At 38.7% G+C, this 16,717-nt stretch overlaps 1 long non-coding RNA gene across 3 annotated transcripts in view; it reads right to left on the bottom strand.

The window, feature by feature from the left end:
• Nucleotides 1-578: 578 nt before the first annotated feature.
• The window catches only part of LOC120316405, a 162,585-nt gene continuing 146,446 nt past the window's right edge, over nt 579-16,717 (bottom strand). For all 3 annotated transcript variants that reach the window (XR_005558948.1, XR_005558949.1, XR_005558950.1), the window contains 3 exons: nt 6,317-6,345; nt 4,460-4,540; nt 579-2,884 (listed from right to left, as the gene is read on the bottom strand). This is a non-coding gene — a long non-coding RNA (uncharacterized LOC120316405). The remainder of the gene's footprint in view (nt 2,885-4,459; nt 4,541-6,316; nt 6,346-16,717) is intronic.

Below are 16,717 nucleotides of genomic sequence, written 5' to 3'. Positions count from 1 at the left end.
CTTTCATTCAACAGGATGAAAGAGATCTAGGTCTTACAGATGCTTTAAAAGGCAAAAGAGAATGTGGATGAGATTTCATGTTTCTTCTTCTTCTTGTGCCATATCCATTATTGGACATTGGCGATCATGTGGGCGATCCTGTTTTTATCAGCAGCTGCACGAAAAAGTGCTGCTGAGTTTTGTCCAAACCATTCCCTTAGATTTTGAAGCCACAATGTTCTTCTTCTGCCTGGACCTCATTTGCCTTCAAGCTTTCCCCGGAGGATTAAATGGAGTATGCCGTATTTTTCTGGGTGTCACATCACATGTCCAAAATATTCTAATTTTCATTTTTTAATTGTTTTGATGATTTCCCTTGGCTTTCCCAGGTGGCTTATCATCTCATTTCTGATCTTGTCAACCCAGCTTATAGGTAACAGCTGCCTGTCAATCCACATTTCAAATGCTTCTAGTCTCTTCAGATGGCCTTCTGTCAGAGACCAACTCTCTATTCCATAGAGCAGGATAGAAAAAATATAGCATCTGACAAGCCTGATTTTCAGTCTTAGGCTTATGTCATGACTGCAGAAGACCTTTTTCATTTTGAAGAATGCTGTTCGGGCTTTTTCTATCCTTGTCTTTACTTCAACAGTCATGTCCCAGCTTTTGTGTAAATTGGAACTGAGGTGTGTGATCCTTTCAACTTTTTCTAGTGGTATTCCTATTTCATGTTTGGGAAAGGTGAATTTATCTGGCTATGAAGCAGCCAATAAAACCTTAGAAATATTCTGATTTCTACTACAGAGTCTTCTCACACATGGTCTGCTTCCTTCATGGTTTCCACACTTCATTCAGCCATAGTAGAGCCAGGGTTGTCCTAAAGGTGCTTTTTCCAAAAGGCAGCTGGACTTTCTTGGTTCTTTTTCTTTGAAAACATTCCACTTCTCATCCACAAAGTTTCTTCAGTTCTGGAATGGATTCAGCGAAATGTTTTCAAAGGTTGCCTTTTGGGGAAAAAAGCACCTTTGCGACAACTGGGACCTGGATAATTGAGAATCTCCATAGAGAGTAGAGCCAGGGCTAAAGTTTTTGAACTTTTTTTCACTGACTTCTGGTAGAAGTTACAACCCATCCATTGGGAAAGAGCTGGTGAACTTCCTCTGTAGAAAACTGGAGAAAACAGCCACCAAATTTCTCTGCCTACAAGTTTGGTGGTAAAGTTTGAAAGGTCTTTTGTACCTCGTTTTACCCTGCTTTAGATTTTAATTTTATTTTCCTAACTCAAGGCTTACAAAGAAATTCAAATCTCCCACTCCAAGCTGAGTCAAAGAAAGGCTTTCTAACCAGTGCCTTAAAACAGGTTTCCCCCCCCCCAGGGAAATATTATTTTTCCCTGCATTGATGTTCCTTCTTTTAAAGCATCTTTTCAAACCTCGGGTAACGTTTTGCAGGGAAATCACAGCGATAGCAGAAAAAATGGAAAAGAAATGCAGCAGAATAGGGGAAAGCATCATGAAACATGACTTTAAAAAAATGGGCATGGTGGTTAGGGGACTAACCTGATTCACATATGACCTTTCAGTGCCCCGAGGTTAGCTCTGAATTAAATCACAAGTGAAATAATCAGAGAGGTTTTGCTTCAAAAATTAATGCTCTGTTTGACTCTTTTTGACAGAAGTTGAACAAAGATGCCAACAACCAAATTAAGGAGAATTTGATTGTCTGGCAATGTATCTTTTAATGGCACAACTGCATGCATATTTTGCTTATCTTGAACCAACGTTCTGCTGCTTTGGAGTTTTTGTTTGCTTTTGTTTTTCCCTTGTCCTTTCACAAACTGATTCAGAGTAACCCATAACAAGAACAATAATAGCAATATAAAATTAGCCATTGGCTAGTGAAGAATGTCATTAGATTCACCTTTTCTAATTCCTTGTCCCTCTATAAATTTATAAATTTATGGAGGAGGAGGAGGAGGAGGATGGGGAGGTCTTGTAAATGGATTGATAGACTATAGCTAGGCAGAGGAGGCTTACAAGCTCCTGAGTGGGGACCTGGCTTATATCCAAATCAATTTGGCTTATAAACAAGAATATTATTACACAGTTTGGGAAGGAAGTTACTCAGCATATTTCTAAGACAATCTGAAAAGAACCAAGGGTAGATCTTCCATCAGGGGAAAAATATTTGTGAAATTTCATGGAATTTCCAAGAAGAAGGAAAGTTTCTTGCATAACCTCAGGGTGTGCTTCATTTTCATCTACCAAAGAGAACCTGCTGCCCTTTCAGACATTAATGGATTCTAGCTTCTACTGTTCTCACCCAGAATTGCTTACAGGAATATAAGAGATCATGAAATCTGTAGACCGGCAACACCCTGAGAACCACACAGATTCCCATGTCTTACTCTAGTGCAATATTTGAATTACATTTGGAGATTCCTTCCTAAGTGCATAATTCTAATTCTGTGTCTTCTGGATCCCCCGAGCCAACCTGATTGGTTGTTCAATATGGCTACCCATCTGCATTGTCCAAATGCAGCCAGATACATTGGCAAGCTGTCAAAAGAGGTATATTCCAATATATCTTAAGATGGTTTCTTTGTCTCTTAATCATCTTGCCCCAAAGCACCAATATGTTTGCAGAAATCTCCCTTGATATCATCCAAGAAGCTAAGAAGTTATTACTATTGCTACTAACAAAAGAGAAGCTTGAGCATCTGTTTCCTTCCTTCTTCCCTTCCTTCCCCCTCCCTCCCTCCTTCCCTCCCTCCCTCTCTTCTTCCCTTCTTCCTTCCTTCCTTCTCTTCCTCCTCCTCCTCCTCTCTTCCCCAAAATATACCCTGTCTTCGGCTGTGCACATGGGTGTTTCTTGTAGTGCATTGAAATGGGTCATAGGGAGTGTCCTGCAAGAGAGAATGACAGAAAGCATTAGATAAATAACATATTTTAAATGGTTTATATCCCTGTAAGCAGTTTTTGTTTGAACTGGTTAAGTCCTGCCTGCATTGCCATATCATGAGGATACCCACAATATATTGTTAAAGTTCCAAATATGCCTATTTCCAACAAATGGGGGTACCTAGGAATGGCTATGGATTCATATCTCTATCATAATTTCCACTTCAATTCACTGCAGTATTTACTGTGGTAAATAAAAGATTGATTGATTGATTGATTTGATTGTTCAAAATTTCTGAACATCTTGACTTCAAACATTTTTAAGCATTCAGTAAATCCTTCATTTCAGAAAGAGGCAAGCTGCTACTACACAAGAGGCCTCAATCCAATAAAACCTACAAACAAAAATTAAGCCTCCATAACATTGTTACGCATTGGGCACAATCTAATTAACTAAAGAAACACTAAGTTATAATAACTAGAATTCAATGGGTTCCTATTTCTACATGGCCAAGGGACAGAAAACCTTTTGAAGATATTTGGTGTTCTATAAAAGAATCAAGCAGGATTAAGAAGTTTATGGAACAGTAAGTAAATCTTCTGAAAACTGAGAACAGCACTTTTCTTCTGTTCATTTAACAAAGCCGAGGAACTGTTGCATTTTTACGCTATGCTGAATGTCCAAGTCGCTGCTCTACTTCTCCAACAGGAGAAAGCACATTAGAATCCAAACAGAGGCTGGACTTCAATTTGTTTGTTATTTGTTGCTTCTGCTCAAGTGGGGTCGCAACATTAGAGAAATGAATGACGAACCAAGTGTTGGATGCCCTTTTAAGAAAGAAAAAAAAATCTTCCCCTGTGAGCTTTTAAGAGCATGTGACTTTCTTCACAAATTCTGAAGTACTGTGAGAATAAAAATCTTTCTCATGGGTATTTCTGCAGAAGCAGAAAGAGTTCCAAACTTGGGGATAAAAACTTGGATCCACAAGAGAATAAATAAATAAATGAAGCAAATTTTTGGACAAAGATGATAATTAGCATCTGTTTTAATCAACCGGCCAACTCTATCCATATATCCATCCATCCATCCATCCATCCATCCATCCATCCATCCATCCATCCATCCACTCTGACGGATGGTTATATTTTGTGTCAAATATGGCACAATCTTAGGCTGGCCAAACCAATGCAGGTAATCCTTAACTTACAACTGTTCATTTATTGACCATTCAAAGTTGCCACGGCACTGAAAAAAAGTGACTTGTGACCATTTTTCACACTTCCAACCATTGCAGCATCCCCAGGGTCACGTGATCAGAATCCAGGGGCTGGACCCCTGGCATGCATTTATGACAGTTGTGTTGTCCTGAGGTCATGTGATCGCCCTTCCCAGCCAGCTTCCGACAAGCCAAGATAATGGGGGAAGCTAGATTCATTTAACAACCCCACCATTCATTTAGCAGTGATTTGCTGAACAAATGTGGCAAAAAGGGTGTACAATGAGGCACAACTCGCTTAACAATTGTTTTGCTTGGCAGTGGAAATTTTAGCCTCCATTGTGGTCATACGTAGAGGACTACCTGCACTGTAAACCACGGTAGGAAAATTCAGATGTGTTTTATCTTGCTGGGGCACCGATCCGTTTTTCTTTCCTGTTGGGCCTGTGAACATAAGTAGAAAGCCAAACAGATAACAATTTAAAACAAAACAAAACATCTTTCAAACAAAAACTGCCTCTTAGACACGATGCCTTTAAGCACCACTTCCTGACCTTTTTTTTTTTTTTTTTTGGCAACATGAAGGAAACCCAATAGCTCTGTATCCTCTCCAGCCATTTATATGTATGTTGAGAGAGAGAGAAAAAACACTCAACCAAAATATACATACTGAGATCTGAGAATTCAACGGGAGAGAAAGAGAAGAAAAAGTATTTCATGTATTTCTCACTCTTTCTATAAATACACAAGAATGCTCTTCCCATCTGACTCTCTCATGGGTCACGAAGAATTTCATGTGGATGTGAACTTTGCCGTTCATATTAGGAAAAATAGTGGTGTTTTCACAAGTTAACTCATGCCTGGAAAAAATCCCAGTTTTGCAAGTTGCTCTAATTGCCTTGCCAATTGTCCGTGGGAATATTCAGGATGGGAACATTTCAAGGCTTCTCCAGAAGAATTCAGTTAATGGAAAAATGGGAGGAGGGAATGAATAAGAGGGTGAAGCTACCATGTGGCTCTTCAAGGGAAACCAGAGTGAAATGTGTTTCACCCCCTTTTTTTGTTGTTATTGTTGTTGTTGTATGGAACTTTGTGTTTCCAAAACTGTTTTAACTTTTATTTTAATCTCTTTAAGGATTTGGCTTATTTTAATCTTTTAAGGATTTTGCCCAGGTGATTCACTCTAACTTCAAGAAACTTTGCTACTTTTAATAACCCCAAGTTGCCTTGGAAACAAACTTGGTTTATTTTTATTTTTCCAATGAATCATTTTTAACCCCCTTTCTTTTCCATCATCTCCCTTTTTACGACCCTGTTTTCTTTTCCATCATCACCATATCAAATCTTTAATATGGGTTTTTCAAAGCTACTATTTCTTCAATGATTAAGAACTTAGTATTGGTATATATAATCCAGGGCTTAGGCAGAGGCATCCATAGATGAGAATGGAGGGGTTCAACAAAGCCAAGATTGTGGTTTGTATGGGTAGTCCTTGATTTACAACAGTTCGTTTAGCGACCGTTTGAAGTTACAATGGCATTGAAAAAAGTGACTTATGACCGTTTTTCACATTTACAACTATTGCAACATGCACACACCGGTCATTTGATCAAAACTGAGCTGCTTAGCAACTGACCCATATTTATGATGGTTGCCGTGTCCCAGGGTCATGTGACTGCCTTTTGTGACCCTCTGAAAAGCAAAGTCAATGGGGAAAGATTTACTTAACAACTGTCTGACTTAGCAACAGCAATGATTCTTTTAACTGTGGCAAGAAAGGTCGCAAAATGAGGCAAAACTCACTTTACAACTGAATTTGAAGGGAAAAGTGAATTATTTTCTTTTCTAAATAGAAATGAACAGCCACCAATTAAATAGCTCTAACCTTAAGCCCAACTAATTTTAAATGAAGGACTCCGAAATTGTTAAGTACATTTTGCAAAACCTGGAACACCCAAAGAAAGTCCATATTGGGTCTTGATCTTTGTACACTTGCAATGTGGCTTCCTAGATTTGTCTAAATCCATTCTGGGAAATATTTTGTTCCTTGCAGCATGTAAATGCAGACAGTGCAAAATATATTTTGCTTTATATTGCACAGGTTTATATAAAATCCCAACTTGCTAGTGACAAAACATCTCTATTTTCCTATATAGCCCTTCATGCAATAATGAAAAAGAATATGTAAAGAATTAATGGATAAATGAATTTTCGTATTACCTTTATTAAATGAATTTCTTTCTTTCTTACTAAAATATAAAAATAAAATAAATATGAGGTAAGTACAATGCAACACTCATAATATAATCAGGAATAATTCCAAAATTAGTTTATGATTAGCAAAAGGTAAGTTCTACAAGCTACAAATGCAAATTTATCAACAATGTGTGTTGTTGCAGATTTTTATCTGCCAAGAGATGTTTTACTTAAAACAGATAATGTACACATTTACTTTTATGTTGACCATAGTATGAATTAAATAGAACAATGTTAAAGTTTCTATAATTACACTAATTTCTATTTGTTTGATAAAGCACAGATTTAAGGCATTCACTTGATTGGATCCAGTTTGATGATTTAAACCCATTTGGAAAATTGAACTTTTGTGCAAAAGCCTTCCAAATCATCAGCTTGATTCAGATGCATCTGATTTGATTTGACAATCTGATTTCACTTCCAGATTGATTTCAGGGTTGATAAGGTTCAATCATTCAGTCAAACTGGTGTTGAATTGCATCGTTGAACTAACGTCTGCATAGCTAATGCATAGTGCCTAACTTTTCCAAAATCCATCTAATTTCACTTATGATTCAGTTAATTTATCTTCAACAATTATTTTCAGGCATTTAAAAACGATTCTTGTGTTTAAAAAAGAAACGGGAGAGAGGAATTGGAAAAGCCCTACATAGCTCTGTTTGACTAGATCCCTTAGCCAACTATTTGAAAAGTTGCATTTAAGACATGTTTATGGGAACTGCTTGAACACTTGAGAAACGGAGGAAACATATGAGTAGTATTTTACATATTTAGATGAATTCAATGAGCTGTTGGACAATTGTTAAAGACTGACCTCACTTTCTTCTCATGTGAAATGTTGCAGTGTTAATAACCATTTACATAGTTTCTTAATTTTCTCCCACTCAACCAACAATTTCCCACTGTATCTCTATAACAGTATATCCCAAGGTCAATATTCGCCTGCTTTCAATCACAAGTGTGATTTAAAAAAAAAAAAAAGGCTGAGCTGTTTTACATATTTTCATCTGTACTGGATCAGCTGTCACATAAAACTAAAAGAAGGGGAAATGAAATTAGACTTTTTTTTTTTAAGGCCGTGCAGCATAACTGAATAAGGCACTTCATGAAAGCACAAATACAGGACGTACCTATAGGTTTTTAAAGCAGCTGTGTCTTTTTCCCAGGACCACACAGCAATTATGAAAGGCTCCAGAAATGAAGCCCAGTAAAACTCTAGTACTTTTTTGTGTGAACTTTTGTTACTAAAAAATAAAAAAATAACAGAATATGCTATTTTTCCCTACCCTCTCTCAGCCAATTTATTTAAATTCAGGAAGATTATTCCTTATCTGAGATTAAGCTGCACCATTATTTCTAAATATAAAGTAATCCTGGAGCAAATCTATCTATCTAGGTGATCACAAAGAGTCAACACTGACTTGATGATACATAATCAATCAATTTTATTTGTGTATGTATATATCTATGTAGGCACTGCATTTATAATTCCTAAAATTATGTATGCTTCTTTTTTTCCCACATGGAACTTTTCCAAATGCATCTACCATATTTTCCAGCGTATAAGATGACTTTCTAAAGCATGCAAATCGTCTCCGAAGTCGGGGGTCATCTTATATGCCGAGTCGTCTTATACGCCGGAAAATACGGTACTTTCCATAATATCTTTTTGTGAATTGGGACAGTGCCCCATCACTGGAGGTTTTAAGAAGAGACTGGACAGCCATTTTTCTGGAATGGTAGGGGGTCTTCTGCTTGAGCCCCAGAGGGTTGGACTAGAAGACCCCCCAAGGTCCCTTCCAACTGTGTTATACTGTATTCTATATTCTGAGATCCATACTCAAAATAAGAAAGAATTTCCTGGCATTGAGAACAATGAATCAGTGGAACAGCTTGCCTTCAGAAGTTGTGGGTGCTCCATCACTATAGATTTTCAAGAAGAAGGTGGACAGCCATTTGTCCAAAATGATACAGAGTCTCCAGCTTGAGCAGAGGGTTGGACTAGAAGATCTCCAAGGTCCCTTCCAATTCTGTTATTCTGTTAAATGCTCATTATTGCTGGCTGGTGTTTTTGTTTTTTTTTAATGGATCTTGCCCATTTGCTCCCAGGGTGCCTATCTATTTCAAGCCCTTTCATTCAAGAGTCTAAACCTGAAAATCATTTCACAAAGTATCACAATAAAAACTCCAGAAAGAACAAGTGTGGTTTCTTATTTGGAGGCTGAATATCTTTCATTTTCAACAGAATGAGCATAAAACAAAACCCAGTTATTGATCTCTTAGCAGACAAAGAGTGTAAAGAAACTCAAGGAACCAGCCACACAAAAGCTTGACCTTTTTGACCTCCTAAGGTCTAAGCAGGCCTAGACAACTGTTGAAGCCAGCTCCTCCTCCTGTCCCCCTGCCCTCTGCTGCTTGAGAATTGCTCTAGGGAGAAAGAAAGAGAAAAAGTAAGTATTGTTCACACAACCTCCCACACATGCTCAAGACTGAAAAGGCCCCAAGATCTTATAATTGCATATCAACACTGGGAAGGAAAGTCCCATGTTCATTTTCAAGGTAATACTGTATTTAAAAGAAAAAAAAAGGGGGGGGGAGGCAGATGGTTGTAAAGATCTGAATTCTCTAAAATTTAAAAGCTAATTTTGTGTCTTCTACTCAATCTCTGGTGCAGCAAGGAAGAATTTATGAAGTCACTTCTAGTGTTAAAAGGAGCCCTAATGGCTGAGTACAACAGTTCAGCAGGTGCCCAGTAGAAATATAGGGAGATTATATCAATATTAATCTTAGTGGTGTCAAAATCATGTTTCTCCTGAATTTTAATCAGCGGTGATCAGAAAGAAAGGGAAGTCAATGAGTAGAACTCCAGTTTAGACTTAAAATAGTTGTCACAGGGCCTCAGAAGAGTGACAGGGCATTTACATACCAATGGGGATCTAGTTATCTGTCTATCATCTCTCTCACTATCAATTGTGTCCGTCTGTATGTCTGTCCGTCCGTCCGTCCATCCATCCATCCATCCATCCATCCATCCATCTATCTATCTATCTATCTATCTATCTATCTATCTATCTATCTATCTATCTTTTATCTGTCATCTAGCTAGCTAGCTATCACATAACATGCCATTTAATGACCCCTGAGGAAAAATATATATATTTATGATCCAGTTTTCCATCTAGGTCTAATATTTTTATGCAAATACAAATCAAATCTGTGCATGCAGAACATCAAATGTTAGACCTTTCTTCACTGGTTGAACCCAAGTTGCGTTCATGCCCAATTTTTTTTCCCCATTTAGTGAGGAAGTTGACTTGACAAAATTGAGCAAATTTTTGAGTGTAGAAATTTGAGAAGCTTTGGTCCAAAGTGTAAAGAACACATTGTATAAACAAACCGAGCACAAAAGAACATGACCAAGTGATAAATCTTGACAGGTTTACAAAATGTAATGAAACTCTTCCTTCAGTCTTAAAAGGAAGGGAAGGCCTCCTGCATGGTTCAACATCTGTACACTCAACAGGTGGCCATTATTCTGCTGAGAAATTGGAGCACTAAAACTGACGTGGCAAATTAAAAGCGTTGCTGATTGGTGTCTCCACTCCTGCCTAGCATAGAGAGATCCTAAGAATATGGAGCCCAAACAGAGGATCAGAGTGAGATAGATGAATGCTTCCCAAATGACTTTGTCATGCCAGGATCTCTTCTCTTCTCTTCTCTTCTCTTCTCTTCTCTTCTCTTCTCTTCTCTTCTCTTCTCTTCTCTTCTCTTCTCTTCTCTTCTTCTCTCCTCTCCTCTCCTCTCTCAATGTGTATACTGCACTGCACTGATTTAAAATCTCTTCCCTACTTAAAAAAAGGGGGTACTTCATCCTTAATTGGGGACTACAGCACAGTCTTCCAATCCAAAGCCAGATACTATTGATAACTCACTGGATGAACCACTATGCTATTTTGAGCTGAAAACTATAATTCCATTTTTTTCCTTTTGGGCAAAAGAAAAAAAAAATTCCTCCCCAAAAGTCCTGGGAACACCAGAATTGCTAGGAGGTGGAAGCTGTTTAGTCCAGGTCTTGCTCTATTTATTTCTAATAAGCTTCTCTGGTGGGGTTGTCAGTTGTGCTGGAGTAAATCTCATCTTGTAAAACTCCTTAAAGCTGTTGTCTGGGGAACTATTTTGTGCTTGTTAATAGTAAGCCTGAATCAAGAGAAGCCAAGGTTACGGATTGAATGCAGACTTGGCATACAAAATTGCAAAGATCTATAAACCTAGGCTGGTCTCAGAGGTCAGCAGAGTTGGATGGTCATTGAGGCCCATTACAGGATGTCTGTTGATGCATCTTTATTTTCTTCATCCACCTCATTGCCAATGTTGTCAAGTATTGGTGGTAGCAACTTGACAGGGATCCATTTCTAGACTGAAACAGTTAATGAGTCAAAGCATCCCACCAGGCCACTTGACCTATGGGAAAGGCTTCACTGCAAGTATAGTAAAAATAAAGAGGTCCCCCTGCTGAAGTGAGCTGATGTCAGCCCTTCCAGGTCAACAAGACAGGAAACATGACATGATGAATGAATCCTACCATATTCTAAGGATACAGTAACAGAATCCTGCAAGTCTGAAAGTCTGAAAGTTAATGACCGACAACTTAACCACCATTCAAAGTCATAATGGATTCAAACAAAGTTACTTATGAAGTTACAACTGAAGCATCTCCCTCCCTGTAGTCATATGATTACATTTTGGATGCTTGGCAAGAAGATCACATTTACAACCAGTTGCAGCATTCTGTAGTCATCCGGCAACTGATCCTCTGAAAAGGGACTTGATTCAGACTTCATCAATCAATCAATCAGAATAGAGCTGGAAGGGACCTTGGAGGTCTTCTATACCACTCCAGACAAGTGGCTGTCCAATCTCTTCTTTAAAACCTCCAGTGATGAAGCACCCACAACTTCTGAAGGCAAGCTGTTCAACTTTGTCCTCACTGTTAGGAAGTTTCTCCTTAATTCCAGGTTGTTTCTCTCCTTGAGTAGTTCCTATCCAGTGTTTCTTGTCTTGCCTTCTTTGGAAAATAATTTGACCCCCCCTCTTCTTTGTAGGAACCCCTCAAGTACTGGAATACTGCTATTATGTCACCCCCCCCTAGTCCTTCTTTTCGCTAGACTAGCCATATCCAATTGTTCTTCATATGTTTTAGTCTCCAGGCCTTTAATCATCCTAGTTGCTCTTCTCTGCACTTTTTCCTTCTAAGATTTGTGCAACTTTGAAAAGTTGTTGCAAGACTAGCAGAGAATCGATCTCTATTTTTCTTGCTTCCTTATTCTGGGGAATGCTGCATATTAGGTGTGGATGAGGGAAGATAATATAGAGATCCAAGCAGATAAATTCTGAAATGATTTGCTCTGATGCCTTTCCAGGAATCTAAATTTAACACCGAGCAATATAAAACTATTTATCCAGTTGGATACCGACTGGCAATCGTAGGTTTTTAGACCAAGCCAGAAATGTAAACTCTTCAACAAAGATCATTTGTTGTTCTTAGAGCTATGATCATAGTGATATTCTTTAAGGTTTTTTTTTAATTAAGTAAACAAAGCATCAGATAGAAACTTTCTCAGAATGGGCAGGCAGAGAGAGAGAAATGGATTCAAAGAAAATAAATATGAAACAAAAGGAAAAATGTGGGTGTGTGCATGCAATAAGAGACATCAGGGAAGAATTCATTGTGCAATTCTACATTGAACTCCTTCTTCCTATCTCCACCATCATAATAACCCTATGAGGTAGGTTAGATGGAGACAATATGATAGGCCCAAAGCCATCCCCTGGTTAAGGGTGGATTCAAATCTCAATTTTCCCTCTCACTCCTGATTTAACATTATACCATCCATTCTTTTTTATTTTAGATTCAGAGTCTAAAATCCATCCATCCATTCTTCTCAAGCTGAAGACATCCTTCTAAGATGTTCTCCTAGAACTATCATGGTCAGGCCCAGAACAAGGAGCAAATTGCTATGTTTCCATTTCTATTTCAATTAAAACAATGCAATTAAGATAATGACTCTTCATGTACGAATATTTCTCCCCTGCTCAATCATTAAAAATTACACTTTGGTGTTAAAGTTTAGAGTCCACCTTAGAACTTCGGTGGTAGAGTTTAAAGGCCACCTCAGAACTTCTAAAGATCTCAGATTGTGCGTAGCTGGTCCGATATTGTAAATTTTTTAGTGTTTTTTTTTCTTTTTATGTTGAAAAGTTGCCTATGCAAAAGTTTCAAGAGTTCAATAAAAAAAATTGTTTTACTGTGCATATGCAACTTCTTTCAGCGTCAGTTGTAGATCATCGATATTATTTGGACAAAAGTCCAACACTCAACAAGTTGATACTTGAGTCCATGTAAAGATCAATTTGCTCAGTTGAGTCACTTGGCAAGTCTTAAGTGTTTTTTCTGCAATATATATATAATCAGATCAGCTCTCCCTCTGTTTGACCACCCTTCTCACTTCCATTCTTTGCACTGTCAGTTGTGGTGTCTGTGTGATGGCAGGGACAAAGTTTCACTAAAAGGAACATACCTAAAAAGCTGCCATCAATCAGGTATCCGGTGCAAATCCATTTGCCAATAAAAGCTCCCTTGGGACGAGCAAGGTCCCCATCACACTTCCTTGAATTAAGCTATGTGAATGGATTGCTGCAAAAACCCAGGAGTATCGCGTTGCAGGAGAGGCCCTTCTATTTATTTATTTCATCTTTCCCCCCTCACTCTGGGGCGTGCTCGGCTGTGTAACTGACTCCAATAAATGGCCCCCCTTTGGGCTGGGGAGTTCGGAACAAGATAAATTCCTTCGAATTCTAATTGGAGAACAGTTGACTTAATTGGTGCCCGTTTGGCAGACAATAGGAACAGAGCAGTGCTTGGCTCCAATGGCACCCTAGGGGGATATAGCCTTGCAGCGGGCCAGCAAGCTCTCCAGGGCACGTTGTTTCCTGAGAAGAAATCAGGAGTCTGGATTAACCCTCTGACTGTCAAGCTTTATTAGCCGTAATCAGGCGAGATATATCAAGGGTTAAACACAGGAAACTGAACTGATGGTAAAGACATATGTCTCTTTTAGGAAAACACAACAAAACAAAAATGCTGGGGGTAGGGGGAGAGAGGAGAGGGAAACGAGAGGGCGCCTTGTCCATGTCTCAACCATCCCATTGCTTTCCCTTCAAGCTTAAATCAAAGCTTTTATCGCCAGGCTGACCCTCATTTCGGCTTAATGAGTTATTTATTTGTGGGCACAGAAATGGGTGGCTTTTTTCCTGCCTGGGCCAGCTACTTTGCAGTTTGGGGGTGAGCTGAGGAGATCCTTGAAAAAGAGCGAGGAAGAAAAAGAAATGAGAAAGGTGCAGCAGATATCATTCTAGTTGTGAGAAGGTGTTTTAGAGAGTTTTGAGTCCATCCCTGCTCATTGAAGACTTAGCTTTTTGGAATGCCTCTCTAACATGGCTGCTTGATTGGCTGTCTGAATTTTGCTGGACCAACAGAAGGAGGGCAGGAGAGCCCTCCGCTGTTGAACCATTAGGAAGCTTGTGTTATACCTTAGCTAAAATCTCTTCTCTGCATTCAATCAGATCTTTCTTACGATCATAGACCAGCATAAGGAAGGTGGGATACAAACAGTAATCTCTTCCCTGCATTTTCCACTTGTCTTCTTCAAAATCTGTGAAGAGCATGCTGTATATTTTCCCAAATATAGGCAAGCTGGCTGAGGAATTCTGGGAGACCAAGTCCACAAGTCATAAAAGGGCCAAGTTTGAAGCACCCCTGTGGTAGATCAAGCTTCACGAGGTAAAACTGGTCTCTTTTGTATGTGCATCAATGAATAACCCTCTTGCTAAGGTTGAGTCCTTCTCTCCAGTGATGTTACTGATACAGCCTTTATACAGCTTTTACATCTCATGCAACTTTCCCACTGGATGTCACTTCTGAGAATGGGGAGGACGCAAAAGAGGACAGAGCAAACTTGAATATCTGCAATGTTTAAATTAATATTCCCTCATCACGTTAACAGAAAAAGAAGAATGTAATCCTTTCTCCAAGGTACATTAGATAAAATGAGCTGTTCCAGGGAAGGTTATTTCAATATACAATCACAGCAGTGAGATTATTGTATGTACAAAGATGGAAAGATTCATCACTATCCACTGTGGATGAATAGTTGGTGATGTTGATAGATTTTGCTGAAATGGATAAATTAACTTATTTGATTAGAGAAAGGGCATTATCTACGTTTATTGCTAACTGGAAGCCTCTTACGGGCTTTTTGCATAACATTGGAAAAAATGAATTCGTGACTTATGGTTCTGATGATTAGACAGGATAGATTATAGAAGAGTAATACAATGTAATTTTAGTTTAAAAAATATTTGCACTTATAACTGCTGTGAAGAATACTGGAAATTGCTTTATACTTTTTCCCCCCTTTCTTTTCTATTTTTTCCTTAACTTTTCTTGCACTGTTTGCTTTTTCTTTCTTTCTTTCTTTCTTTCTTTCTTTCTTTCTTTCTTTCTTTCTTTCTTTCTTTCTTTTTCTTTCTTTCTTTCTTTCTTTCTTTTTCTTTTTGCTTTTCTTTTTGTTTTTTCTCCTTCCTTGCTTTCTGTTTCTTTGTGTTAGCTTTTTATCCTCTAGTTTAAACATTTTTATAAAAAATATATACATTAAAAAAAAAAAATCCGTGCCAAAAATGTTTGTCTGTTCCTCAGGTAGAATTAATATTATTCCACCCCACAGGTAAATAAATATTAACATTCATTGCCTTTTTCATCCTAGCTGACTGGTACACACACATACACAAATGCACACACACACACACACACACACACACAATTTAAAATAGAAACAATGTGACCTTCAAGGTCAGACTTTTCCAGCCAGCTGGATTAAGAAGTCCTCAAATGTGCCGCAGGGTTTTCAAACCCAGCAGACAATCATTAGCTGCTAGAGGGATTTCACTGCTGTCAGAAATTATTGCTTTAATTATGAAGATGGAGCAAAACTAGACTCCAGAGTCCACCAGCCAACTTCACAACTTTTAGCCAGCCACCTGAAATTTAGCCAGACACCAGGCTGGGATCTAAGAATTTAGCCTCCAGGAAACTCAACACACTTGTTAATAATATGCTTAGGCCAAAGATTGAAAAAAAAAAAAAAACAGCTCTTCCTTCTTCTGCCTGCTGTGCTGCTTGTTATTAGGGCTAGTAAATAGACTGAGTACTGTGTCCATTACCACTTTTGGATCAAATCAGAGGCCCATCCATCTTTGTATTTTGCTTTTAGAAACGATCAAAAAGAAAAAGAGAGATTTGGTGCATCTCCTTTACTTCTCCTTACAGTCCAACATTTTCTCCATTTTTTTAAAAAAACCTTGAAGTCAAAGGCAAAATAAGCTGAAGTCAAATAGGGAAAACCAACATATTGCACTGCAGTAACTCTTAGTTTAACTGATTAGATCAGTGGTTCTCAACCTTTCTAATGCCGCAACCCCATAATACAGTTCCCCATGTTGTGGTGATCCCTAACCACTTATACATCACCGGGTGCCAGGGGCGTGGCCAAAGAAAAGGGGAAAAAATGGCAGACAGCCTTGTTTGGCGACCCCCGTGAAATGGTCATTCGACCCCAAATGGGGTCCCGACCCACAGGTTGAGAACCACTGGATTAGATTTATTGCCTTATTCCACAGAAATACATCAAAGAAGGAATCATACTTTGGATGGGCCCCTATCATCCAAAGGGGTCTGAAAGTCTTTTGTGTTGGTAAGCCAGCATTGACTCCTGGTGACTGCTTGGAGAAGTCCCTACAGTTTTCTTGGCAAGATTTTGGAAGTGTGATTTTCCCTTACCTCCTTCTTAGGGCTGAAAGAGAGTGACTGGCTCATCACTCAGCTGGATTTGTACCTAAGGTGGGGCTAGAACTCACAATCTCTAGCTTTCTAACTGGTGTTTTAACCATCACAGCAAACTGTCTGTCTTTGAAGGTCTACCTCCTTCAAAAAATAAATTTCTGCACCATGCTATTTTTGTTCTCCAGCAGCTAACGCTACCAGGCATCCTATCTCTGCCATAGCTATCATCGTTAGGAGCCACTGATCCATCCAGACATGACAAGTTAAGTGTCCCTAGGCACTCTTGCTTGTAATAAATCAGTTGGTACCTCTTCAGCTTCTGTTATTCACAACTGTGTTTTGGACTATGTGATAATACTGATGGAGCACCTCTATAATCCTTTGAGAACATGATGCTGGATCCCAGGACCATGTGAAAAACACCAAAGGGGAGTCATATGATACCAGGAAAGATGCAGCTATTTTAA

The sequence above is a fragment of the Crotalus tigris genome, unplaced genomic scaffold, assembly GCF_016545835.1.
Source record: "Crotalus tigris isolate CLP2741 ecotype Arizona unplaced genomic scaffold, ASM1654583v1 scf7180000019364.2947544272:3078424, whole genome shotgun sequence".
NCBI lineage: Eukaryota > Metazoa > Chordata > Lepidosauria > Squamata > Viperidae > Crotalus > Crotalus tigris.
The sequence above is the reverse complement of the archived record's forward strand: the minus strand, read 5'-3'. Positions and strand labels throughout refer to the sequence as shown.